Raw genomic sequence first — 27,180 nt, 5'->3', positions numbered from 1 at the left:
TCACAGCAGTCCACAGCCCCTTTCGGAAGATGCTTTACTCCATTCAGCTGAAGACTAATGAGACTGACACTGTGTCTGTTGGTAAAACACAGTGTTGACATTATCTTCTGTCAATATAATTCTGATTTAGTGTGTCATTCATTAGGCGTGGACTCAGTCTTTTAGTTAGTTCAAACCAAATTTCTACTTCTTTTGTTGGAGATTTTTCATATAGGGTCCTCTTGATACATAGGACTACCTTACATGTTCAAAACTCAAGCACACAGGAAAAAAGAAAAACATCCAAACAAAAACAAATAAAAAAGCAAAATAATATTAAAACTTTACTACTTATGTTTATGGTTTTTAAGTGTGCTTAATACAGTTAAAATACCTTACTATAAGAATATTACTCTTAGAAGTAGTTAATGTATTTATTGTAGATTTATGTTTAGTATAACAATATTATTTTTAGGGGATGAGTACCTACAGTTACCACTTCAGCTGAGTTTTGAAGCACAAACCACTCTAAAACATCAGGCCTTATTTTTGCATAGGTTGGATATGCCAAAATTGAAGGCATATGTTTAAATCTTTGTAATTATCTCTACCTCTAGAGTTAATTAGCAATTGAGTCTGTCTGCAAAATAATCTGAGGCAAAGAGATCCATTATTTTCTGTGTTAACCTGCATGGTAGCCTTTGCCTACGAAATATGTGGAGGGTTTATTTGCTCCTATGCTTTTAGTTTTGTGTTCAGAACACTGTGTGGTACCTAAAAACCTGGGAATGCAATTATTCTCTGTGGGTTTTGGAGGGGGGTCTAATTAAGCAGATCTCCACTGTCACAGGCACAGCTGTGGAAGAATTGACTGTGACATGAGTTATGTATCCCAAACTGAAGGCCAGGTTCCTCTGTAGAGGACTGTGTTTATTATTTGAGAATAGAATCAACAACAAAGCATATAATTAAGAGATACCATTATTTTCTCATTTCAAGTGATTTCTTTTTCTTTGACAAGTATTGTAAGGTTTTTTTGAGGGTAACCTGTTCTTTTAAAGACTAAAATCATCACTGAGTAAACTTCTTTGGTGGTTTAGAGCTCAAGACAGCTTGGATTCTATTTAGTTAAAATATTCCATAGTGCTCTGAAGTGTTAAAATGACCCAATTTCTGTATATACTTAACAAGAAACAAAATCTAACTGAAATTTCAAAAACTACATAAAAACAATTGCAAAGAGACCAAATATCAAAACCTAAATGAAGTCAAGGGCTACGCATTTTTAATTACTGCCATTTCCTCAATATAAAATGTGTGCGATTTCCTTGTTCACCTCCAGTGTCCAACGGTTTCAATGAAAAAGTCTCAGTTGCCTTCTACAAATGTAGACAGATGTGATATACGTGTAAACAAATGAAAATTATTTTAATGGGAAAGCAGGACATCAAGAGTTGAGAACTCTTTACTTTGAAATCTGCAGTATGTGTTAAGGAGATGTGACTGGTTCAGTCTCTAGGCTACCATAAAATGGATTAAGCCTATAAAGTAGTTTGAGAGCTGAACAAAGTCTAAATACCTCACTTAGAGGTATTGCAAGTATTATTTTTTTCATAATTTTACGTTTAGAACCTTCTACATTAATTCAGATTTAATCCAGAATGATTTCAGCTGTGAAAAAGAATGTGAGAAAGAAGGCCAAATGATTTTATACATTAAATAATTGGCTATGTAGAGAAATGTCTTTATTTTAATCATGAGCATTTTATTCTAAAAGTTTTTTCCCTGAAACTTATCTTCTACAAACCTTTTTTTTTCAGCCAACTATTCAACATTTGAGGCCATGAAACAAAACCACATTTTTTTTTTAATTTAATTAAAGGTCTGTTAACCGAACGGTATGGATAAAGGAATTTTAAATGGTTTGACCTTTACAAACACGGAGAAGTAAGTAAGAGGAAACACATAAAAGACGGAGTGAATAAGATGAAGGTATGATTCTATGATTATTTTTCATGTAATCATCTCTCAGTGTCTGTTTCATATGGCTGATTGGTAAAACCACGTACTTGAAAACTATAGATTTACTCAGTTTTTTGTATCCATCCCTTCTGTATCTATTACTGTCTAAAGCCATAGTCAGTTTTTATCCTGATAAGAAGGTACTGACTATTCCATAATATTTGGACAAACAAAATCCCCATGTAACATTTCTTGTGCACCTACAGGAAGAAAGCTGAGTTTAAAGCAACTTTCAGAAAAACAAACACACTAAATTGGTAAGGAAGTTCTTACTTCTTAATAGGCTACTATGTTCACATTTTTCTGTCTATCAAAAAGTCACATAATAATCTCCAAAAACCCAACCTGGAATTGTGCCCATCATCTTTTCACAGTCCTTACAAAGTGCAAAGTACAGTCCTTCAACTATGATCCTCTAAGTTTTTGAGTTAACCTTTGCTATTCCCTGTATTCAGAGCTTCTCCACAAGATCCGACATTTGAAGTTATGAGCTTATTTCTGATCCTATATGTCCATATGCCAAGAAAATTTTACATTGATTCATGGAATCTCATATCCCATTGCAAAGTGTTTGCATCCGTCTCAGTTGTTTTAGGATCCTTGAGAAAGGATCCACCTCCTTTCCTTCAAAGCTTGCTGTGAAGTGGTGTCACACAGTGCTTACACAATGGACTCCTGATATCAAGGCAAAGGTGGTCCTGTAAATTATTTTGATGTGGGTATATTTCTTCCTATTTTCTGTAATGCCCTTTATCAGAAAAATCTCCTGGAATAACAGTGGCAGGGATAGTAATTTTTTAACCATGCTGCCTGAACTCTGTTCAGAACAGATCTAAGAGCAAATTAAAGAGTTGTAATAGATTAATGACTTATCCATGTGATTATTACTACTGTTGTCAAAGAACTGAAACAGAAAAAATTCTATCATGGATAGATTTAATGAGCCAGCTCAGGTTATTCAGTGTTACCACAGCAATCAGACCGACTGTATATAAAACACTTTTCCATGAATAATTTTTGAGCCTCAAGAATGATCAGTTATGCATCAATGTAGACTGACTGACCATCCCATATATCTTGCATTACAGATTAAACAGATGGTTTTAAATCCCTCCCTTTGAAATCATTATGGCCTCTGGAGTTCAGCAGTGTAGAGGATGAGAACAAATCCCAGGAATGAGGGGGATGAAACTTTGTAACTGTTGCTTCAAAATACAGGAGTTTAATATGTGATGAATGACGATATATGGTTTGTATAGTACCATCTGTGTGAATAACAATTTGTGCCATAAAAACCTAACAGGTTTCTAACTATCCTGATTTTCCAATGTAATACTGAAAACCCAGTAGTCAGGGTTAGTTTCCTTCTTGCCTTTACAAGATTTGTAGAATCACTGTAGAACAGATTATTGGCAAGAATGAATGAAAAGGGAATAAATACATTGAGGAATTGTGTTGACACATTGTAGAACATGAGAGTAGAACTATTGATCCTGAGTGAAAAACAGATTTCCCTGAAGTCAATTGGAATTTTGTTGTTGGATTCCACATTGTCAAAATTTCACTGTCAGTATAGAGTTTGGCTATTTTTACCTCTAATTGATGTACCATTCATCTGTTTTCCTACCCTTCCTCACTTTTTCCTCTTCCTACTCTCCCTCCTTCCTTACCTCTCATTGGTCCCTGTCTTATATCTGCTGCATATGCCAGGCAGTTAAATTTTAAAATAGTTTTTCCCTTTGAAGTGCTAATACCAGCACTGCTATTTCTATAGCAAGTAACTTCACTGACTGTTGTGGCTTGCTCTTACTCTTTGCTTTTGTATATTTGTATGTGCATATGTGGATGTTATGTGATTTTAAGAGTGAAGAAGTGGAAAAAATGGAAAGAAAGAAAATATCACCCAATTAAGTTTTGTAAATGAAACTTAAATCCCAGCTGCTCCATATCAGGCTTTGATTTTGTCAGATCTCAAGAATTAAGCAGGTTGAACTTAGCAGTGAGTAATTAGATTGGAGACCTCTCAGGAAAGCCCAGGGTGCTGTATGTGGTGCACAGAAGATTCAGGAGCTGTGATGGTTCCTCTTCAGAAAGAGTAAATCATTGCTTGTGTTGTTCTCCTCCATTGAATCCATGACTGGCTATGAAACATGACAGGTTTGTGCAGAAAATCTGTTTCAGAAAATAATACTTTTAATACTGCCAGAAGGTAGGAGGATGTTCTGAAAGGACCACTTTGTACACACTCTCATTTACAGCCTTTAACCATCTGGCCAAGGATAGGAAAGTAGGTGAACTGTACACCAGAGACAGAGTACTGGACCTTTGATCGGTTCCAGCATGTGAAGTATTCCGTTTTTGTGTTTTGAGAACTTGAGCAATCACTGTTGTCTTCTGCAAGATGTCTCTTTTTGCTGTTGCATATGATATGTATGAGTGTGTTTATTTTAAACTGTCCTTATGTGACCATTTTACACTGTGCTGTGCATTTATTTAGCAAAGTGAAAAAAATGCATTCCGTTCTTGGGTGTTAACCTTAAGGATTGTAAGGTTTAGAAACCTCAGAGGTGGACATTTTAAATATTTTTGCTTCATTCATGAGTGTGTTGCATATTCCACATGTTTTTTCACTGGTTTACAGGTACAGAAAAAAAAAGTCACTGATTAATAATGAAGTCAGCAGTTATGTGTGCATTGGGAAAATTAATCACTTGTGCTATCTGGATTACCCTCGGAGTTTCCTTTGGCAAAGATAATTTGAGATAAATGTTTCCTGGTCAGTATAAGTCAGGAATGTACATATACCTTGATGAGTTTAACAGTGGGTCAAAGCTTGATGGCTTTTGTAAAGCTAGGTCCTCTTGCATGGCTGTTTCATTGAGATGCTTCTGTTTGTTTACAAGAAACTACAAAAACCTATTTCCTTGAACAAGGCACTGGAGTATTTCTTCACTCCTTGCTCCAAGCCACTTTCAGTCCACTACCCCAAAAGACTCTCTCCTTTTCTAAGCTTCTTTCAAGGCACCTGGAGCAAAGTCAAAACATACCTGCCTACATTCTCTCCATTTTTTTCCTGGACTTGCTGGAGAGGGGCTGTAGGTATGTTGGGGAGGTTACAGACACCTAAATCTTCATATAAAAGTTGAGAATTAAAATCTTTCTATCCTGTATAGGAATGTCTTTTTGATCTAGCAGGTCCTTGGGGTATTTGAAAGATATTTAGTTACAGCAGTTACAGATCCCAAAGTGTAAACGATTCTTAGGGAACTTAAGGGAAGGCACACCTCTGAAAATATGGGGTGGCAATTCTGTAAATCCATTAATAATGATATGTGTATTTCTAGCTGAGATTTATATCTTTAATAATAACATGTATATTTACATCTGAGATCCATCCCTCTGTCACACAGCTTTGTTACTCTGCCCAACAGCTGGTCAGAATTTGGAGATTTGTCAATTATTCTCTTTAGATGGAGGAGCTGTTAATAGAGATTGATCTTTTGTCAGTGCAGTCCTATTTCTAAGAAGGAACATTTTAAAAATCTTCTTTCTTTGAGCACAGCAGAAACTATACATATTGAAAAAGCTTTTTTATTTTTCAGAGATTTGCCTCTTTTCAGTTTGTGCCAGCAGCCCAAAATCTGTCTAGGTTTACTCCTCAGTACCTGTTCTTTGGCATTAATTTGACATGAGCTTCTACATATTTCCTCTTTCTCCGTATTTATGCATAGCCTACATACATGGTGTCACTTTTATTTGTATCCTTCTTAAAAAACAGCTTCATTCACATTCTGACCTGGCTTTTTGCAGCTTTTGTTTTGTACAGAAATGTGTAATTGTGTTTGGGGTTTAGAGACTAAAGTCATTTCAGTTCCTTGTTTCAGCAAAGGAGCATAATGACTTCTTACATCTCCCTTAAATGAAGAGGGACAGCTATACCCAAGAGCTGCAATGAGGTTTACCTGACCCATAATTTTACAGCATCATAAACCACACTGCAGCTGAAACGTCAGGGCTAGCAAAACAATGACAGTCTTGGCTTAGTATTGTGGTATAGTGAGTTTTCCTTCCAGTGATCTCATGTCTGTTCCTCCAGAAGCAGGAAATGCATTGAGGCTCTGAGCAGCAAGCCTGCAACATGCTTTACTTAGGTGCAAATTGCGCAGCTTCAGGAGGATGCTCAGAGATTGTGTACTGTAGACACCAGCCTTGTCTGCAACTTGCTCCAGCTTTGTATAGATCATTTTGGACTGTTTTCAGGGTGAGAGGACAACAAAAGTAATTGCACTTCAGTTACAGTCTGCTCCAAGTCTGCAGAAGGTACAGTGCAGTTGGACTAGCAATTTGGAGTAATATGGTCTTTTGGATCACCTTATTTCTTGCTGTGATTTTTCGGTCACCCTTCCTATTTTCTCTCTTTCTTCATTTCACTGCCTCTGGTGACACAATTTAAGGTAACACAATTGATGTATGAGTGAGGATATTTAAAACTGAGGGCAATTCAAAAAACAGAAATAACGTGTATAGCAAAGTGTTTCAGTTTCAAAAATTACCTTGTTTGGAATGCCTCAGTAACCCTTCAGGAATGACAGAATTGCCTCCCTTTTGGAAAATAAGTCTGTCATCTTTCAACGTCATTGATGTCCTATCAGTAATTTGTGTCTATTGCTTTACTGTTAATAAGGATTTCTAACAGTTTTTCTGGCTTCAGTAAGAAAAAAGTCATTTCATAAAAAATTAAGATGTCAGAAATTGCAATACTCAATGACCAGATAAACGTGAAAGAGGATACACTTTTCTGGAATATTTCAGAGGTTGTTACTGTATTGAATAACGGAAGTAGCCTATGTCAAGCCCTGAGATTTTAATTATGTAGTTCCCATAAGTTTTATACAGATTGAAATCCACATTTGTCTAGATGATCTGACTTTTATAAAGCTGAGGAGAAAAGTTCTTTTGAGAATGAGGAAAGTTGAGTCAAACTCCCTCTTAACTAACACTAGTGCTTTGAGTAGCAAAAGGTAGACCTGCCCCTTTATTTGTCAGATATTTACTTCACTGAAAATTAGTTGAAGATCAAGGCAAAAGACACTCTTTTCAGTCTGTGCCTCAGACTGAAAAAAAAAATCATAATTCATCTGAAACCATAGTTTCCATGTAGTAGCCAGAATTAGTCATAAATCAGACCAACTTCATGAACCTTAACAGATGAGTAACTGTGACCAAGCTTTGAATATTAAGCCTTGAATCAAGAAAATGTCATATGGCCTTCAGGCCAGGGATATTTCATATAGATGCAGTATTATCTTTGCTTTTAGTTTTACTAAATCTGGATTGATTCAATCATGCAATATTCTTTCTTCAATATTATTTATTTTCTAGAAATAAGCCTAGACACACGTATGTTTATATTTAATATAAACTACTGTAGTTAGTGATTTCATGTCAAATGTAGTGAGCCCTCAGAGAGAATTCAGTGAATGCAATCCTGGCTCTGATAAATTAACTAGAATTTCTTTGATTTTTGTATGATTGAGATTTCATCCCAAATCTTAGACAGAGATACACCAAGACCAAATATCTAGAGTGGCAGCACTGAAACTTGATTCACAATATATATAAAAAATATTACTTGAAATATTTTTAATGAATCTGTGTCCATATAACTTCAGATGTTGTGGTAGTGGAACTATGCATGCATCTTTTCATACCAATAGGGTATCATCAAGGATATTAATAATTTTGTAGAAACATAAAATTGTACTTCAATAAATAACAATAATGTAAGAAATCCAGGCTTTGAAGTTTTGCATACTTTGATAGTTATGTAGTTCTACCACTCTCACTGAGATGACACATGAATAAAATTGCCCAGGCAATTGAGTTCTCTAATAAGGAACCTGTAGAATTTCCAAAAACAGAAGAAACTAGTGAAAAGCATAGGAAATAGGTCTACTCTCCCCCCTCTCTAGCCATGGTGATTTTTCTTTGAATTGTAGTACCAGGCCATTTTTAAGCTGGAAATGTAGCACAGCAGATAGACTGGACTTTTACCAGGCTACTCATGACTGGTTGTCTCTTTTGTGTTTAATTATACTACATGTTTATCCCAAACTCTCTAACAGTTGACATCTCATACACCATCTCATTTAACACCTTCGCTTTCTCCAGAGCTGAATGCTAGTAACCTGGAAGCAGTCATCTGAGTGTGTGGGCAACTATTGAAATGGAGGACGAGAAAACCTGTATAAAAATTGTGAAGTGGGTGAAGACCTGCAAAGAAAGAGAGTTTATGCTGAAAAGAGATCAGTGCATAAATGGAATTTGGTAGGTTTGTTATGACTCAGTTCTTATTATCTTTGTATCCTTTGATAAATTCATTAATAATCTTAGGAAATAAGAAAATGCATAATTTGCTGTTGATTTGCAGCTTGTCGATAGCACAAACAAAATACTGGAGCCAAGAAATGGCACTGTATTATAGGATAATAAAATTCAAGATTATGCACCAGAGCTCAATAAAAACTTTCAGTATTATCTGGTAATTTATTTAAAAGCTGGCATGAGAAAGACTTGTTGGTATTGAGCACAGGAAAACCCGAAAGCCATCTACATAGGAAAGTCAAGAAAGAAAGTGAGGCATAGCCCGCCTTTATCAACGTTTAAATGGGAGGGAAGAGACCACTGTGGGCATTACTAGTAAGAGTTTACTGGAACGCCATGTATAAAACTCTGTCCATCTGTCAGTGTTTAAAAATTACTAATTCAAACTGTAATAGGTCATAGATATCATCAGGGAAATCCAGAACTTGATTTATGGAAAGAGACTGAAAGAGGATCTGTTTCAATTGTAGAAAAATGTGAGTGTTGTATATAAATATATCAATAGGTAAACAGAAGAGAATAATACTTAAAATATTCTGGGGAGAGACATAAATGGGACAATTTCTAATCAGGGGAGCCAGTGCGTGTTCAGGCACTGCCTTTCTTAGGAAAAGTGGAATGAACTGATTTTAAGATGAAGCACCGGATTACAGAAGATGTTAGGTAATGTCTGCTAAAAAGCAGAGTTTTGGATTGGTGATTCAGAGGCTTTAATCAAGTTACATTTCTTTACTTTTTCAGAGGAGTTCATCAGTTTTGGAAGAAAATATTTGATTCTGATAAAATTCTTTCATTTAAAAAAAAAAAAAGTAGAACAATTCAATCTACTATTACGTATTTATCTTGGAACACCAGTACCAAGAGCAATTAAGCAATATGGTGGATACAGTCTGTGTTACTCTATTTCTGCTTAATTTTGAAAGTTCAAAACCAGCTTTATTCATGTTCTTCTCCTACAGTAAAAATGGCTTCTAATATACACAGGAACCTTCAGAATTCACAGATGAAAATGGGAAAATCTGGAAAAAGAGGAAAATTAAGATTTTTCTCTGTAGAAGGCAAGTAAGTATTATTTTTTAAAAAGAAAATTCAACGGTAATTCTTATGAGCTATTGTGCTGTGCAGTCTAAACGCAGCATTCAAGTATCCAACCTGGAGATTTTTAGTCCCGCTGTAGGTGCAAACCACAACACAGCCTTAACTATGGAGTTAATTACTCTATTGTGTATGAGTAACACAAATCTACAGCATAACACAAAAGGGAAATTGATGTGTCATGTAAATGAATTTTTCCGACAAAACTGCTCTAATTTTTCATTTATTTTCTTCTTCCTCCTTACATAGCTTTAAATCTCTTTGCCTATGGTTACCTATCTTAGGGCTTGTGGCAATTTGGGGATCTCTCTATGTAAAGAGAACTCTGTCTGATACTAGGAAATCTCTAAATACAGCTGTGTCAGCTTGAAGATTCTTTGCTAATCTAAAATCCACAAGAGGTGATTTTTGCTCCTGGCACATGATCAATAAGGAATTGTTAAACCATGATAATATCCTATTCAAATACATTCACTTGGAATATGACAATAGGTAGGCAAACCTGGTTTTATAGATGGAGTGAGGCAGTAATAAGTAGGTGATAAGTAATCTATTCTACACAAATTTCATCACCTGACTAGGGACCTGCCTGACTAAGAAGGCAAGGTGGCGTCTTGCTTGATGTTGTAAAGTACATCTTGTATTAAATATTGGAGGGGGATGGTGGACTTCTACCTATATTTGGAGTGAGAAATGAAGGCAGAGAAATGCAAAGGGTTTCCTGCATTTAACAGCTGTTCTGAAACCTTTAAAGTCACTGTGGTCTTTTGCCCCTTTTGCGAAGAAACTCAAAGTCCAGCGTACCGCTAGTTTTACAGATGGTATTTGAAGAGACCGGCGCTGCCCTCAGGAGAGAGGGCAGCAAAGCTCTGTGCCGGAGGACTGGGGAAGGAGCCGGTGTCGCTGCCTCAGCAGACCAAGGCAAGCTCACATGGACGCCAATGAGGTGTTCCATGGGAAAATCTGGCTCCAGCAACTGGCGTGTGGCCGAGTACTTGTTTTCACCAAGGCTGAGGAGGGGTTTTGAACACATCTGTGCAAATGAGCTTAGTCCTGCTATCGTGACCACGGCGACACGGATGCACGGGATGCTTGCACTGCCCGGCCGGCCCCTCCGTGCCGGCAGCTCTGGGCTCCGGGGCCGTGCTCCACAGCCAAGGCAGCCGGCGGGCTGCTGGCAGCCAGGAGACGAGGAGGGGCTGCAGCTCCCTTGGAGCAGAGGATGCTCCCGAGTGCAGCTGAGCGGTGCCTGCAGCCCGCTTCGCGGCGCGGAGCCTTCCCCGCTTCCCTTGCTCCTCCCGCCCCGCTCCCAGCGCGGCCCCGCCGGCCGGGAGCGGGGGTGCTGCCCGGTGACCCGTCCAGGGAGCCCCCGCCCTCCCTCACACCTCACACCGGGCAGGCACGGGCACCCGCGGGAAGCCGGGCGCTCGTACGGCATCCACCCCTCGCTCCCTCCGCGCTGGCGGAGCCCCGTGCCGGGGGCCAACTCCGGGAGAAGGGACCGTCCCGGGCGCCCTGCCTCTCCCCAGCCCCCGCGCTGCCTCCTCCCCTGGTCACTGGGACTGATGAATTAATCATGATGTGGCTGCTGTTAATGCATTTATGTGGAACGGGCTGTGCCAGCGGCGGGTGAGGGAGCGCGGGGAGCGCCGGTCCCTCCGCTCCGCTCCGCTCCGCGCCGGGCGAGCCGCGGCCGCAGCGCTCTCCATGGCTCCGGAGGAGGTAATGGGAGTCGGGATCGCTCCCCGTTGCCCCGGCAGCCAGGGAAGGGGCAGGCGGGGCGCGGAGGGGGCAGCTCCAACTTGCCGGCAGCGGGGACAGGAAGGCTCAGGTTCCCGCGGGAGGTGTGCGGGGTGTGTTCGCTGCGCGTCCCCGAGGTTCCCCCATATCCTGCCCGTGGTTTAAAAATCTCTCTCTTGGCATAAGTGCGCGGGAGCCAGGCTCACTTTATCGCCGCTGACGCTGTCAAAATCGCTGTGGCTCCAGCAGTAACAACAGCGAGCCCCCTCCATTGCCTCCCTCCCTCCTTCCCTCCCTCCCTCCGCCGGGTCACCCGCTCCTCGTGAGAAACCAAACGCTGATATTCCATTAGCTTCATCTTCCCCGCTCATGCGAAAGTGAGGAAGACTTGCTAATTAATTTACATACGAGGAAATGATGTCTGAAGGAAGGAAAAAATACCCCGTTGCACCTGCTCCGCCGAGACTTGTCATCTGAATCTGGAGGAGAGCTATAAATCATGTAAAGTGTTCGCGGTGGAGTCGGCTTCTTCTGAGAGCTGTAGGATTATGTATCCAAATGCTGAATTTGTATTTCCCACTAGGAAAAGACTGAAACTCAGGTCAGATATAAACTACATCATTTCATTTAAAACAAAACTGTAGTTATTTGTTGTGATTCTTGAGGGGTTTTGTCTTCTCTCCTGATTAAATTGAAAATACTATTAGAGCATGTAGTAATGATTTGCACATTACAGCCTGAAATCTCTTGCAGAGTTGGAGGTGGTGAAGTGTAAGGATGGAGCTTTAGAATCACATATGTCCTCTTATTTTTGCCACACGTGAAAAGGCTGGGAATAACCAGGCTGTTTTACCTTCTGTTTTTAGTGTGTACAAACCCATATTTTCTGAGATACAGGAAGGGGAAAACTTGGACAAGGGATAGCACGACTTCCATTGAAAATGCTGACTTTCTCAACTATAGCAACTAAAATCTGTGTGGTGCCTACTTTATTTCCACTCTTTGTAAAGAAGGCTTAAAAAAATGTCATAAGCTACTTCCAAGAATTTAACTTACTGCCTCTAAGGCAGTACTGTAATAGTTCTTGACACTTGCCTGCTAAATGAGCTGAACTGGGGAGACCTACTGTTCAGTAAGATGTCTGTGTTATTCATGTGCCAGGTATTTCATCATAAAATGCAAAATGACAGCTTTAGTCTGATGAGATAATGGTTACATATTTTAGAAACTATTCATGCTTCAGTTTTGTGAATTTTTGTATATTTCCTAGGTTTGTTGCTGGCAAAGCTAGACTGAGATTTTGTCATTTCAAATGGAACTAATTTAGATTGGGGTTAATTGCTTTAGTAGCCTAGCATATCTTTGACAAAACAGTAAATGGCAAATAATAAGTTCTTTCGTTCCACTTATGTAAAAATATTGCTTTTTGATTAAAAAGATGTTATGTGTTATAGATGGATCCTGTACATTGCATGAGGATGAGGGAATTAAGGAGTCTGTGCACTTTGACAGCACGTGTGATTTGCAAGTTTCATAAGTTGTGAGCTTATTGTAAAAGTGTGTGTATGTGTGTGGCAAAAGACTGCTATGCTAGTAGGAGAAACTAATAATAACACAGAAATCTGTGAGGTAAGCAAGAACATATGAGCCAGGCTAACCACTCAATATGCTTACTTTGAAAGCAAGCCTGGACGCAGTAGTTTTCATATCACTGTTCTACAGCAACAAAATAAAGGAGACAAAAACAAGCACAAGCAAGAAATAAAAAGACAAACATTTTAGAGGAGACTAGTCAGGTGGGGAAAAACATTTGGAAATTAAGTCTTTCGGTCAAATCCAAGACTGCTGGTCATTGCTAAATGAAATCATACTCACATATACAGCATTTTTATGACATTTAAGGAGGACGCCTTGGTCTAGACTATAACCAACCTATTAAAAGAGATTCAGTTGTTGAGAATTTGGTTTGTCACTAAATAAGAGATGGTAGAGGTCAAATGACAATCAGTAAAAGTGGAGTTCATCTTTGAACTTGTCACAGGAGAATAATTTGTTTGCTTTTCCAAATCTCTAACTGGAAATGCTGTCATGGACACCAGTCCACAAAGTCGCCAAAATCTATTAACTAGCAAACATTTATTGTTCTGAGATACTATTATAATAGAAACACTTTTTTTTTTTTTTTTTCTGTGTAACTGGCATTCTTCTGGGCAGTGCTTTGGCTATGTAAGTCATAAACGAAACATGGGACTTCTCATTTGGGGTTTGAACAATATGTCACTGCATAAATTTCAGTCCAGTGTACATTTTTGTTTGGCTATCAAGTCTTGGACTGACTCATATTGGAAAAACATTTGCTTCTTTTCTAAAACAAAATTTAAAAAACCATTTGTCAGCCAGAGGAAGGTGGGGAAATGTGTTCACACTCACCAGACTTTATTGACCTTACAATAATGATTTGTGTTTGATACAGGAGATTGTGGGGTTGGTGAATGACAGACCCGCCTACCTTTTCAACATTTGCAACAGGTTGAGCATGCTTTTTGGGTCCAAAAACCACAGTGCTGCTTGTTTATTGATGGACACGGCTTTGAAATGAGCTGAAAGGAGAAGAATTGGTTGTCTGCAGCATTGCTCAATGTTCACATACTGCTATACAAATAACTATGTGACAACTGGCCAATAGCTGTAGTCATGTGAATATGGCCTCTCTCTTTTCTGTAGCTGTTTTTGCTTTACCCACTGACATGGAAAACTTCTGAATAGGTTGTTCAGTGATTAACATAAAAGTACCATGTTATGAAGGGGTAGGATAGTTTTATGTCTTAACAGACAGGTAAAATTACATGATTCTGAATAGTGACAGTATTTGACATGTATTTGCTTTGAACACCATCAAACTCCCTCTTTGACTGTTTATACAGTAAGCAGGAATCCATTAAACTGGCAAGGAGGACAAATATTTAATGAAGACCCAAAGAGGCAATATCATTTCAGTATGTTTGCAGTGCACTACTCTGTTTTGCTGCTGATTAAATCTTCTGATCTCAAGGAGATCTTCTAGTCATCTGCTTTGATGCAATATTCTATAAAACCATTTAAGCTAGAGGGGTAGGAGCTTAACTCTTAAGATGGTTTTCTCTTAAGGATAAAAAATTTCATGAAGTCCTTTTATAGCCCTAGTTGAACTTTTGTGGGAATACTGTGAACAAAGAGTCTGGGAAGGAGGGGAGCAGAACAGGCAGTAGTTGATCACCATAGTAAATCAGGGCTGAAAAAAAGACCTTTCTGAGTTAGATAACAATCTTATCTAACTTCAGTCATAAAGTCATCACAGTCTACCTTTAAGTACATTGCCCTGTTGCTCTTTCTGGAAAGATGTTTCAAAACCTCTCTCCTAATGCTTTCTTTGAACTTTCAGCCTAAATATATTCTTTGATTCCTAATTTTTAATCTCTCAATATTGTTATTTAAAACCAAGTCCTTCCTCGGTGTGTAGCCCTCAATAAATTATAAACATTGATCATGTGTCTTCCTCAGCTTTTATGTGCTAGGATCAAACACGCAGAGCAAGCATCTTTTAGTCTGTCTGGCTAAACAGAATTAATAGGAAGATACAGAGGCTAGCAACTTGATTCTCCTGAATTCTGAACCTTGTACCTGAAGTGTTTGCTCAGTCTTGAATAAGAGTGCTAACGCTCCACTTGGTCTTTTGAAAACACTTTGTCAGACACTGGTGATTATCAAGTTTGTTTCACAGATAGGCCAGGTTGGTTTAATCTGTTTAGTAGTAAACATTGGGGATGTGATTTATCTTTGTGTCTTGCTCTCAAATGATAAGAGACCATCACAGAAAAAATCACAGGAATTGTGCTATTCATAGTCACGTGACTTAGAAGAGTTGTTGAAGGTTTTGCTATTTTTGATATGCCCGTGCAAATGCTCCTCCAGTTTCTTCTGTAAGTTAGCAAGAACCTCCCCTGTATCAAGTGGTTGCTGTAACCAGCTTTTGTCAAAACACATCTGCTTTTCACCACATATACAGATGTGTAATAAGATGACTGTGAAGAATGATTTTAAAGAAGTCCATTCAATATGTTACCATTAGTCACCTTTATATCAACTTTATTTTTCTGTTATTCTTATATTTTGAACTCAGTAAATAATTGCTGGGTGATACCATATCAAATTCTTTACTGAAATCTGGAGTGTATTCTGAATTTTCTTTCTCATAATATTTGCTTTTGAAAGGACTGGCTTGTCCCTCCCACCAAGCATTTATAAATACTGATTCAGATCCCTCCTGAGCCTTCTCCAGGATAAAGTAATTCAGCTCTTCCTGCCTTTCTTCATATGACAGATGCTCCAAGACCCGTATCTTCCCTGTGTTCTGGATGTACATACTGAATGCACACCAGTATGTCCATGTCCTTTCTGTACTGGGGAGGCCAGAAAACGAGGCAATTCCGGATGGGACCTCACTGGTGCTGAGGGGAAAGTCCATCTCTCTCAGCCTTTTGGCACTGTTTTTCCTATCACAGAAAGTGTTGACACTCATTGCCACATGGGGACTTGGCTGAGTCATGTTCACTTTCCTGCCCACCAGGACCTTCCCCATACTTTAATGCCCAGTTCTTTCCCCCTGATTGGTCCCAAGACTTCTACCAGTGCACACAGGGTGAAGACCATGTATTTCCACTTGCTGAACTTTATTTCTCCAGCCTCTTGAGTTCCCACTTAGTGGCAGCACAACTACTCCTTATATTCCAACTTGCTGAGGGTGTCCTCAGTCCCATTATTCTGGTCTTTATGGAAAATGGCCCCAATAGCAACAGGGGTGCAGAATTAGTAACATTCCCAGCTGAATTTTGTGGCACTGATCACAGTCATCTGAGCCCAGCAATTTCACTACTTTCCGTTTCACCTCACTTTCACGCTTCATTAATAATAATGTAATTGTTGGTAATAATAGTTAGTAGCATCAGTAATAATTTTACTACTGCTGTGTGACCAGGAAAATTAACAGATAAAAATATCTCTTCACCATCTTTCCTTGCTCTAGTTTAATAGCACTGGCACGTGTCTACACACGTGCACCAACTGATAGTTGTCTTTTTGTCTATGTTTGAGTGTATCACTGTGAATTACTCATACCATATATTTGACACAGGGAAGATAAAATTTTACGTGTCATACAGGCATTGCAATTTTTTTGCATTACATTTATTTTCCCACCTCATTCTTATAGGGTGAATGAACCTCTGGGCTTGTTATACTTACAGGGAATTTGAAATATGTAATCTTGAAATTGATTGCAAAATAAAGGTGTATTAATTGCTCTGTAGCTGAAGTTTTTGAAGCCAAATGGCCTTTCATTCAGCTGAAGCAATTGTGTACCTTTCGTTAAAAAAATGCAAGGGCTTTTTTTACGCTTCCTTCAAATAGCAAAAAAAAAAAAAAATTATAAGAATTGCTTCTGTATTCCATATTTTCTCTTGCTATTCACATGCACCTGCTTTGCCAGCAGCAGTGAGAAAAGACACTGAACTACCCTCATTGCAAGCAATGCTTAAGATTTCTAGAGTGAGACTCAGTGCTCTATGTTTAAGCTCAAATTATTTAAGTTTGGTCTAGGATCAAGCTGTTTTGCTGCAGGAAAGTTTATTCAATATTGCTTGAAGAGAAGGAGTTTTCTCTTTATTTAGCAAGTGACTGATACTTTTGCTTTTAGCTAAAAAAGATCTATTTTTTGGTGTGTGTGCACGCATAAGAGTGATGAAAAAGAACTTTTTTGTCAAACGGCTTTCTATTTACAGAATACTGAAAAAGTAGCACTTGAAATACTGAAATGATGATTCTTTTTTCTCTCCACCTTGAAATGAGGATATAGTGTCCCAGGGAAAGTGATGAACTAATTGTTCTTTCAACTTAATACCCTGACACTGATTTTGAGAAGCAATCTAGTCTTTGCAGTTTGATTCTGAATTCATATTCTGTAGTAACTCCATCAGAAAAATGGGAGAATTTTGCTTCTCTGTGTGGTGCTAAGGCCTCCCAGGTTGCCTCCAGAATTTGGAGAGAAATGACTCTTGGCATCTAAGCTGCAGTGAACAGGTGGGAATTGAAAAACTGTGGATGGGCACCTGTGCAAGTATGCAGCTCTAGGCTTTACTTTTATTTCCAAAGTCAATATAAATGCATATATGATCATCATCTGAATTTCAGAAAAATAATTGCTTTTGTTTTTTCTTTTTTTGTTGTTGTTGTCTAAAATTTCCTGTTAACCTTGTACACCTGTTTAACTTGGAAAAGCAGAGCAAATCCTTTTCAACTGAGGTTAAAAAAGGTGCAGATAGCTTTTAAGTAAAATGTTACGCATTACCTGCAGAAAAATGAAGAAAATTATTTAATATTTTTTCCTACTACAATTCTCCAGATTTCTAACCAACCATTTTGTGTCGTTTGAGTAAAGAAATAACTGTAAAGTAACAAGTAAAGAAAACTGTTCAGAGAGGTAAAAAAGGTGTTGAATTTAACTTTTTGTAAACTGAAAGCAGTAGATTTTATTTTTCCAGAAACTGACAACAGAAAAATGTGTTCTGAGATTGTATTTATTTACAATGGGATCTCAGTGGATATCTGAAAAAAAAAATTGAAGTAAGATATTAGGGATATAGACTATTTTGATAAATGGCCAAGTATCAGTTAGTTGACACACTGCGTTTTAGACATGAGTTAATAAGGTAATTCAAGTACAAGCATAACATTTTACCTTCTGGATGGAGATAAACTGGGCTGCTTTCATCCTTGCCATAATTTAGCATTTATATAGTGTTTACAAGGTTAAAAACTCCTTATAGATACTAATGATCTTCATTACACCCTCTGAAGGCAGGTAGGTGTTCTGCAAATTAATGGTATAGGACCAATATATTTTAGACCTAGAAATCTGCTAAGAGTGTTCATTTTGGTATAAATGTGTTTGAAGTTTATAAAGGGCAGACTATATCCCCCAGAATCCAGAATCAGCTCTTACAAGATATGCTTTCATTTTTAAGGAACAAAGATACAGGTTTTCATTCAGAGCACCTGAATAACATCATGTCTCTTTGATAACAAAGTCTACTCAGACACAGCTTTTCCTGCATAAAGTGTTGGATACTGTAAAGAACTGTATTTTTTTTCAAGGTTCACACAGAATAGATCTTTAATTTACAAAGATTCTATAAGATTTAGCTTCCATTTTTTGTAAAAAGGTGTTTACACATGGAAAGAGGGAGCTTGTCTTTCCTGTCTCCACCCTTCTTGGTTGACAGACTTTCCCTCCAGCAAGCAGTTGACAGCAATCAGTTTGCGGATTATTTCTGGAAGGAAAAAGTTTACAGCTTTTCTCCAACAGTAAGATTAAAAATAAAGTAGCTGTCATCTATTTCCATGGTTTAACTAGTTAAAATCATAGCCAGAAAAATGCCATATTACTCAGCTAAGCTGTTCACTGCATTTTATGTAGTAAGCAGACCTTATTAAATAAAGGCAGTTGAGCCTTGTAAACAGTATTTTGTAACACAACATTTTAAAAAATTAAATTTTTACTGGAACTTCAGAATCTGTTATTTATTGTTTCTAGATACACTTATTCTTTAAAATAAACCTTACCCAGGTATTATAATGAAATATTTAATTTTGTGACCTTGTCATATATGAAGGACATGTAGGTAATTCTCAGGACGAAATAAGTTTGTACCTTATAACAGCCAGATTCTTGACCATCTTCCAGACCTGGCTCACATTAATTCTCACAGCACTGTGTTTTCCATTGTGCCAGTTATAAAGGTAAATACTATCAAGTTTAAGATGGAAAGTAATTTGCAATTGTAAAGCTTTGATACTTTCTAGTGCTAGATTCTTGAGATATAATATGAAAATAAACATTTAAGGGGTTTCTTTTTCTAGATTGCCAGTCAGAAATCTTTTAGACTTAATCCCCAAACATTAGGCTATTTCAGTCTCACAAATTATGACTCTGCTTCCTTTGCACCACATGCTACCTTTAGTTTATTCTGTAAATAAATATTTTATTTGGATGGTGGCTTTTTGGTTTTTTAAATCTACTTAATCTACTGAATTTCATTTTATGGCTTTGATTTTGTTCTGTGCTTTACAATGCGAATTCTTCCAGTAGTTTTGGCAACCCTTGTATCACTGATTTCCACGCTATGGGACTTTCCCTCCTGTCCTATAGTAGAGTAATGAAAGATCCTTACAATGTGTAGACTTTCTTGTGCTTTTAGGGTTTTCTAAACTCAAAATCTGATACGTGCACTGGAGAATGAAGAACAAAAGGCTTGTTATTTTCATACTCTGATGAATTCTTATCTTAGATCCAAGTTTCTGGGTCTAAAGAAAGATTCATGACTGTACACTGCAGACACTCCTGAGAGCTCAGGCCTCTTTAGCAAGTTAGAGAGCTGAACACTTACGCTGTTTTCACTCTTTTTTTTAATCCCCCCTCTGCAAATTTATGGAAGTTTAAGACAGTTATTTAAATGGTTAATGGGTGGCTTTTTATGCTTGCATTTTATCTTCTGTATCCTGAGAGTATAAATAGTGCCAGTGATAGAAAACCAAAGTTTCAGAACTAAATTTATCTTGAAAAGAGAACGGTTATGATAATTACGCACAGAGCTTTAGAAAATGGAAATAATATAAATCTTCACTAAATAGTCATTACTCAAAGTTAGATAATCTGCTATTCTGGAAAGAGCATTCTATCATTCTTCTTTTGAATCCTTGTGTGGTCACACACACAGAACATGGTGCTGTAATACTCCAAGGAATTGTTCTACTTCGCTTCTATAGTGAAGCAATTTCCTTTAATCAAATGGAAGCCAATAGAAACACAAGAGCATTGAACAGGGCTCTCTGTTGCCTGCTGGGAGATATTTAAATTTGTGCCAGCTTGCACTAGAAGGAAATGCTGTTAAAGCATTTTGTTTGGTTTCTGTAAAAACTCTAATATTCGGTGTGTAAAATTGCCATTTAAAAAAATCAGATAATATCTTATATACTGATTAGGTAATTAACTGTTCAGCCAATTGTGGAATAATACCATACACGTTTTAACATGTTTATTCCTGTACAAGCTGATCATATTACTTTATACTATAAATAATAAATATGGGCGACTCTGTTATTTCTACTTTACTTGTTGTGATCCTGAATATTCTCATTCATTAAATGGAAATAATCATTTATATATATAAATATATAAATATATATATATATAAAATCATTTTAATAGTCATCTTTTACATATATATGAGGAAGGAAATAATTAGATAGGTCTTAAATTGCAAGTATTGTTTCTGTCAAGATGATTTACTTTATAACTGATTCCTTGCTAAAAAGGTTCAGAAAAAGAAGAATGTTAAAATTAAAGAGTAATTTTTAAAAATTATGAATCAAAAAAATCAGTTGTCTCTGCATATGGTGTATTATATGTGCACTGGTATTTTGACACATTCTCTGTCTGTTCAGCCATGTGCTGTTGATCCTGGTCCCATGAAATGTGTTAATTGTGCATAGCTATTAATAGCAATAGTTACTTTTTAATTTTTTTGTTGATTTTTTTTTGTTGTTGTGGAAAGTATGATTAAATTTATTTTTTCAGTCTTGTTATAGTCTTCTTTTTTTTTTTTTTAAGCAGGTGGAAAAACCAAGCATGTACTGTGAGTTGTTATACAGGAAGCTTTGGGTAAAATTCGGAATTAAGTTTTAGGTTTGTAGCTATTGAATGAGACATTTACAGTATGAGCATGTGCCTCATGTACAGTGGTTTAAATGTATTGCAGTGTGTAATTGAGGTGAATTTGTTCTTAGCACTTTAAAATGTATTTATGTAGGGCATGAAGAAATTTCAGGTATCAGTATAGGCTTGGAGAGAAACTTTTGGAGGGAATGTACCTGTCCACACACTATTTTAGCATAATATTACCTTAGAAAATGTTGATTATGTTTAATAGAATTACTGTCTTCCTACTTCTAACTAACTTTAAGAGAACTACAGGTTTCAGGAATCTGAGTTGTACGGCAGAACTTACCATGGTGGCAGCAGGAAGTCTGTGTAAGTAGCGGAGTTTGTTTCGCCTAACTTAAAGGAAAATGTTTTGGTTTTTTTTTAGCAAAGAGCTAGGGGAAATTTCGTTCCCCTTCTACAAATTATCTGAGGAATTTTACTTCCTAAGTGAACTAATTTATTGTGCTACTGGAACATCAGGATTCCTCAGAATACAAATTCCACCTTCCAGTTAGTTAGATAAGTATCCAAGTATGAAATAATTTCATTTTGACCTTTTAATATCTGTCTCATTTGAATTTTACTTCTGAGTAAATACTTAGTAAGTACTTAGCTTTAATACATTCCTGTTTAATGTGGAATGGCTCAAAAAGTGAATATTACCATCTAATTCTTAAGGTAATAAGGAAAACGTTTTCCCTGTTTCAAGTTTTATGCATTATTTTCTTCTTATTTAATGTCAAGAGAATGAGTTTCAGAAGACTGAGTGAAATGGGAGGAACTATAAACAGTTTTCCTCCAAAGTAACTAGACAACTCTTCCAAAGTTAAACTGAACTAATAATTTTTATTTAAATCTGACTAATTCAATATCTACAAAACACTTCTTTCTTCTTTCCATTCAGTATATTTCACTGAGTGGCCATTATATTTCTTAAGAAATATCTGTACACATAGATCAACATTTTAGATTTAATTTGGCCTAATATTCCAGAGTTTCCTTATATTGATGTGACCTCAGATCCTAGCTAGCAAAGTAAGGTGTACTCTGTGTGATTTTCTGAGAGTAGCTACTTCATGTGCTCAGGTCATAGATCCATGTTATCTCCCAGTGAAAATGCAGACAAGTTAAAGATACTGTTGTTCCTTCTTGCCAAATGGATTTAACCTGCTGCATGTGAAACTGTTATTTTGGAGAGGCTAGTAGAGAGTAAGTAGAATATAATAAAAAAAATTCATGTACTGTTCTTTCTGGGGGGAGCAAAGAATATGAAGCACGTTGAACAATAGGGTGGAAAGACAGATGCTCCTCTTTTATTGCAGTCTAGGTAAGAGGGATGCTTGGGATTAATCTAGTGGTAAATTACTTTCTATCCCACACTCATAATCTGTGTTTATTGGACTTGTTATTGTGTGGTAATCCAATTTCTCCATATGACACCAGTGTAAAAAGGAACTGTCTTTGCCTGCAGAGACCAGGCCATCTATTTTCCTGCTCATCTCTTTCACAGACCAGAAAGTGATTGTACACTGCGCTGCATTTCTTTGTACAGCAAAGTACAGCATTCTTTGCCCTTCATCCCATTCTTCATTAGGCACAGAAAACTCAAGATCTGAGTCTGTTTTGATCTGCTGGGCTTGACTTTATAGATGGGGCTCAGATTGTCTGTCAGTGGAAAAGCTGAGCTTTCTGCTGTGAATAATCAACAGTTGGCCAGCAGCTGTATGTGGCAAGGGCTCAACCATAGAGCCTTGTTGTGAAAAGCCAGTGCTTTATCATCCATATAATTGGTGTCTGAAATCCATCTGCAGCCATGTGTTAACAGATCGCTCAGGTTAGAAATTAGCCATCTCTAGCAGTGGTAGCCAATTCCTGGAGAAAACCCTGGATGCTATAGGGATGTGATAATGCTGTAGTGGTGATGTTGAACTAGCACTAGAAGTCAGGGGGAAGGACAGAGCCTTAAGCCAACGTTTTAGTCCCAGAACCTTGGCCAAATGATAGTTTAAATAGATGTTGCCTACCTACCCTGACTGTCTTATTTTGAGAACAGTGTAGGCTGAAGAAAAGAAATAGAAAAATGTCCAGGGTGCAAAGGAGAAATTCTGTCTCTGGCATTATAAAATACAAGACACCTGAAATTAACCTTGAAGTTAATCTTGCATGATTATCATTCTCGGTTCTTTAACTTTAGAAACTAGAGGGTCTTTGCTGTGCCAGATGCTCATCTTTTCCCCTGAATTTCGTTTGTGATCATCTGAATTCTGTGTTCAGTCATTTCTGAGGCTACTGTTAAGAAATCACATTTGATCTGTTTGAATTTCTTACTATTTGCTTTTTGTAAAGTAACCACTTCATCTCTGTCCCTCTCTTTCTCTTTTTGCTTTTTTTTTTTTTTCCCCCCAAGCATTGTGAATGTTTCTTCAAGGAAGAGAGTCTGCAAGCCTTAAATATCACCCTGCCATTCTAGTTCTTAAATTGAAACCTTTGATTTTATGTTTTTCTGTATAATATTGGTGTATATGCTGTCTTTCCCCTCTATCTGTCAGAAAGATTAATGTGAGAGTATTAACATAGCACTGCACAGGATTGTGTGAGCTAGTTCTTGTCACTCTAGAAAAGACCTCTATTCCTTTATTGTATAGTGTGTTTGAATTTGACATGAGAGTAGGATCCTACTGGAGGATAAATTTATCTCTTTGGAAAGCTAACAAAGGAACAATTTCATGTAACAGAAGCGTCACAGAAGAGTGGTCATAGTTTTCATTGCTTGCACCTTCAGAGTAAAAAGTAGAAATGGATTTTATCATTTAGTGCAATTCTTGGATACTACAGTCACAATAGTTGAGAGCAGTTGGATAGATGGACAGGAAAATAGGGAAAGCACATTTAGTAATATTTTAAATAGTCAAGCATGGGGTCACTATTTTTCACACTTAGGTAGGATGACAGAATAATTTAAACTCTATTTGTAACAATGCTAACAAGATGGTTAACCACTGTCTTACATTTTAGAAGCACCAGAACAAAGGTATGTCACTCAGTAAAATAGTAATACATGTAGCTGAGGGGTTTTGCTGAAATAAATCTAAGAAGAAATGAGAAAATGGCACAAAAGTGAAAAATGAACCAAATGCTCATGACCTTCTGTAAATGACTGCTTGAATGTGAATTCAGACACTGCTTTGTGAGAGCTTTTAGATAGAATGGTAGATGAAGGAGAACAGTAAGAAATAGAAACCTTACTTGCTTTTGATTTGTTATGCTAAGAAAAGCAGAAATTTAACTCTGTACATAAGCAAGATTGCACCAGACACCAAGTTCCCTCATCTGTTTCTTTTCTTAATCAGAAAAAACTTGGAGAACTCTGTAATTTTATGTAGCTGTCTAGGCCAGCTGCAGTTGAGCTAATTCCACCTTTAGCAAGAACCAACCTTTTTCATGCTAAAATAATCAAGATAAGAATGGAAAAGACAGGTCCATTGTGCTTTGAGTCATTCTATCTCTGATCTGTGTAATTGGCCCAAGGGATTGCTAGAGAACTTCAGTTTTCTCATTTATTTTTTAGAGCACTTTAGTCTTCCAGCTGGGGAAGCAGTTATTAAATCTGCACAGTGCACACTAACTCACTTTTGAAAGACTTGCACCTGCTTCCACCGAAATGTCTGAGAAGCCAACAAGGGATTGGATGAGGAGAGGTCTGAGCACCCTTCTTGCCCTTGACTTGTTAAACAACTGTTGAGCAACAAGAAATATAACTGTTGAAACCAAACCTAGTCATGTTGAAATTGTGAAGAGATTAATTCTTCCAGAATGGAATGTTAATTTTTTTTATGTTGTGGGTAATACAGTTTTTTTTTATCCATGCTTGCTTAAAAGTATGAGAACCTGTACTCTGCGGCTTATACAGTGTGCAAGATGATAGAGTCTACCAAGTGTTATTTCCTGCACCATTTTGTCTTTTGCTGTATGTGTAAAACTTGTTACAGAATTAGCATTTCTCTTGCCTCTCTTTCTCTCTTCTCTTACCTACCTCTACTTTAAGACCTTTCTTCTTATTCCCATACAGTGTGTTATTTGTGGTCATATTGTGTGTATTTCTAGAATATAGATGGTGTTTTGGTTGGATTTTATATTGGTTTAACAGTGGTAAAGCAGTGGTAGAGCTTTACCAAATAATAACAGAATAAGCTCTGACCTTATTCTGTTCTTTTAAAATGAATTGTGAATATCTCTGTCATAGATTTTAGGCTCATACAATAAATTCAGGTTGGAAGATACCTCAGGAGGTACCTTGGTCCAGCCCTAGGCTCAAATAGTGTTGAAATCAGGCTGGGTTACTCAGGCTTTTCCCAGTTTGGTCTGGAAAACATCTAAGGACAGAGACAGCACCACCTCCTGGGGCAACCTGTTCCCATGCCTGACTGTCCTTGGACCTAAACCTCTTTTCTTTATAGGCATTTGGAACCTTGTGTTCCAGCTTATATCTGTTGTCTTGCATCCTCCCACCAAGCAGCACCCAGAAGAGCCTGACTCTGCTCTTGGGGTGACGTCCCTGTAGGCAAGTTCTTTTGTTAGTAATAATTTTATAGATGTCAAAGTACTTTACCTCACTTAGAAGATCAGCTTCCTTTTTTGTGGTTCAGATATCAAAAAGGTATTGGAGGCAATTTTTCCTGTGTGTCTTACCTTCTCTGTCAAAGATGTAGGTGCTTAAAGAGAAGACTCAGAAAGACCTTACCAGTGTTTATAAAAATCTAACTGGAGAGTGCAAGATGAACCCCTGCTCTTCTCAGTGGTGCCCAGTGGCAGAACAAGAGATAATGGACATAAACTGAAGCACTTGAATTCCGTATGAACATAAGAAAAGGTTTTTTTACTGTAAGGGAGGTTTGGAGCAAAAGTGTTTGGATTTGAGTTTGGTTTATTTATATTATTTGGAAGTAATAAAAATAATCTCATGTAGAAGTAAGTTTTACATGATGATGGAAAGATGAAATGAGATGCAAGTTAAAGGGAGCAAACTGAACAACAACTAAAATACTTTTGTAAGAAACAATTGTATTTAATGCTGTGTTCTTAATTGCCTTTTATTCAGAGACATATATCTGCTGAAATGAGAATAAAATATCTTGATTTTTTTTTCCATCTGTAAAGCCACTGGTTCTATTTGCTTCTGTAATGTTAAGCATTTTAGTAAAAGTTGTGGGTTATGTCTCCAATCAATTCCTATTGTTCCAATAGGAAAAAAGACAAAGTATTCTGACTCACTGTATAACAAAAAATTTTTTTTTTGATTTTTATATCTCACATTTTATAGAGCAAGCATCATTAATAGAAATTTATTTTGCTAGGTGCACAAACCAGAACAAACTTGTTGTTTAAGACAACTATTTAATATAAGTCTGAAATAAGTTTTCCAGAGGACAAACTTAAAATTTGTAGAGGCATTTTAAGATTTATAGCTTGTAACAGAAGACATTCAGAATTACAGATTATTAGCGAAACTGGAAAATAGTGTATATTGAGGGACTGCCCAACATTTCTGAGATGGTATTTAAGACCTCTATTTGCAGATAACTATGTATACTGAAATATCAGTATTCTTTGCTTATTAGGACAGGTAAATTTGGGGAGTTGTACTTCCTGCAATAATCTCTTGTATGTCTCCAGAATCTTTTGGAGCTGATGATGCCAAGGGCCATATTTGGGTAATGCTGCTCTGTAATTCAGAATGTCAGACAAAGCTGTTTGCATCATGTTATTATGCACACATCCCTCTTCATGCCCTATAATTTTGGCACCTCATAAAGCTAAAATTAGGATTCTAGACTCTCCAAAGTCCGTGGTGATTCAGAGACTAATTCAACTGTCTAAGTAAGGAACACAATCTGCATTGATTTCACAAAGGATCCTCATTTCATGCAAATCTAAAGAACAACTATTTAATTAAATTATGTCTTTAGAGGAAAGGGAACATTTATTCTATCCCCATCTTTACCTGACTCTTCCCTCACACAACTTGGAAATGAAAATAGTTACCAGCAGACTGTGCTCCTTGTTTTGGTGTTTGATTGAGGTTTTTTAAACATGATATTTTTTTTATCTCACAGCTCAGATGATCCTGTCTCTTGCACTAGTAGATAGAACATATGAATGTAAGG

General features: G+C 37.2%; 1 protein-coding gene and 1 long non-coding RNA gene across 2 annotated transcripts in view; both read left to right on the top strand.

Annotated features, from left to right (window-relative positions):
• Positions 1-3,979: 3,979 nt before the first annotated feature.
• On the top strand, positions 3,980-10,667 carry LOC136293664 (uncharacterized). Its single transcript, XR_010722214.1, has 3 exons — positions 3,980-4,158; positions 8,173-8,328; positions 9,345-10,667. It is a non-coding gene; the product is annotated as an uncharacterized lncRNA (long non-coding RNA).
• A 455-nt stretch (positions 10,668-11,122) lies between these two features.
• LOC136293950 (heparan sulfate glucosamine 3-O-sulfotransferase 1-like) overlaps positions 11,123-27,180 on the top strand; it is a 46,112-nt gene continuing 30,054 nt past the window's right edge. The window contains exon 1 of the mRNA XM_066191153.1: positions 11,123-11,821. The gene's annotated coding sequence lies outside the window, so the exon portion shown is untranslated. The remainder of the gene's footprint in view (positions 11,822-27,180) is intronic.

The sequence above is a fragment of the Chamaea fasciata genome, unplaced genomic scaffold, assembly GCF_029207755.1.
Source record: "Chamaea fasciata isolate MVZ Bird 193981 ecotype frontalis unplaced genomic scaffold, bChaFas1.0.hap1 SCAF_9, whole genome shotgun sequence".
NCBI classification, from domain to species: domain Eukaryota; kingdom Metazoa; phylum Chordata; class Aves; order Passeriformes; family Sylviidae; genus Chamaea; species Chamaea fasciata.
Note: the sequence above shows the minus strand (reverse complement) of the source record. Positions and strands in the feature narration are given on the sequence as shown.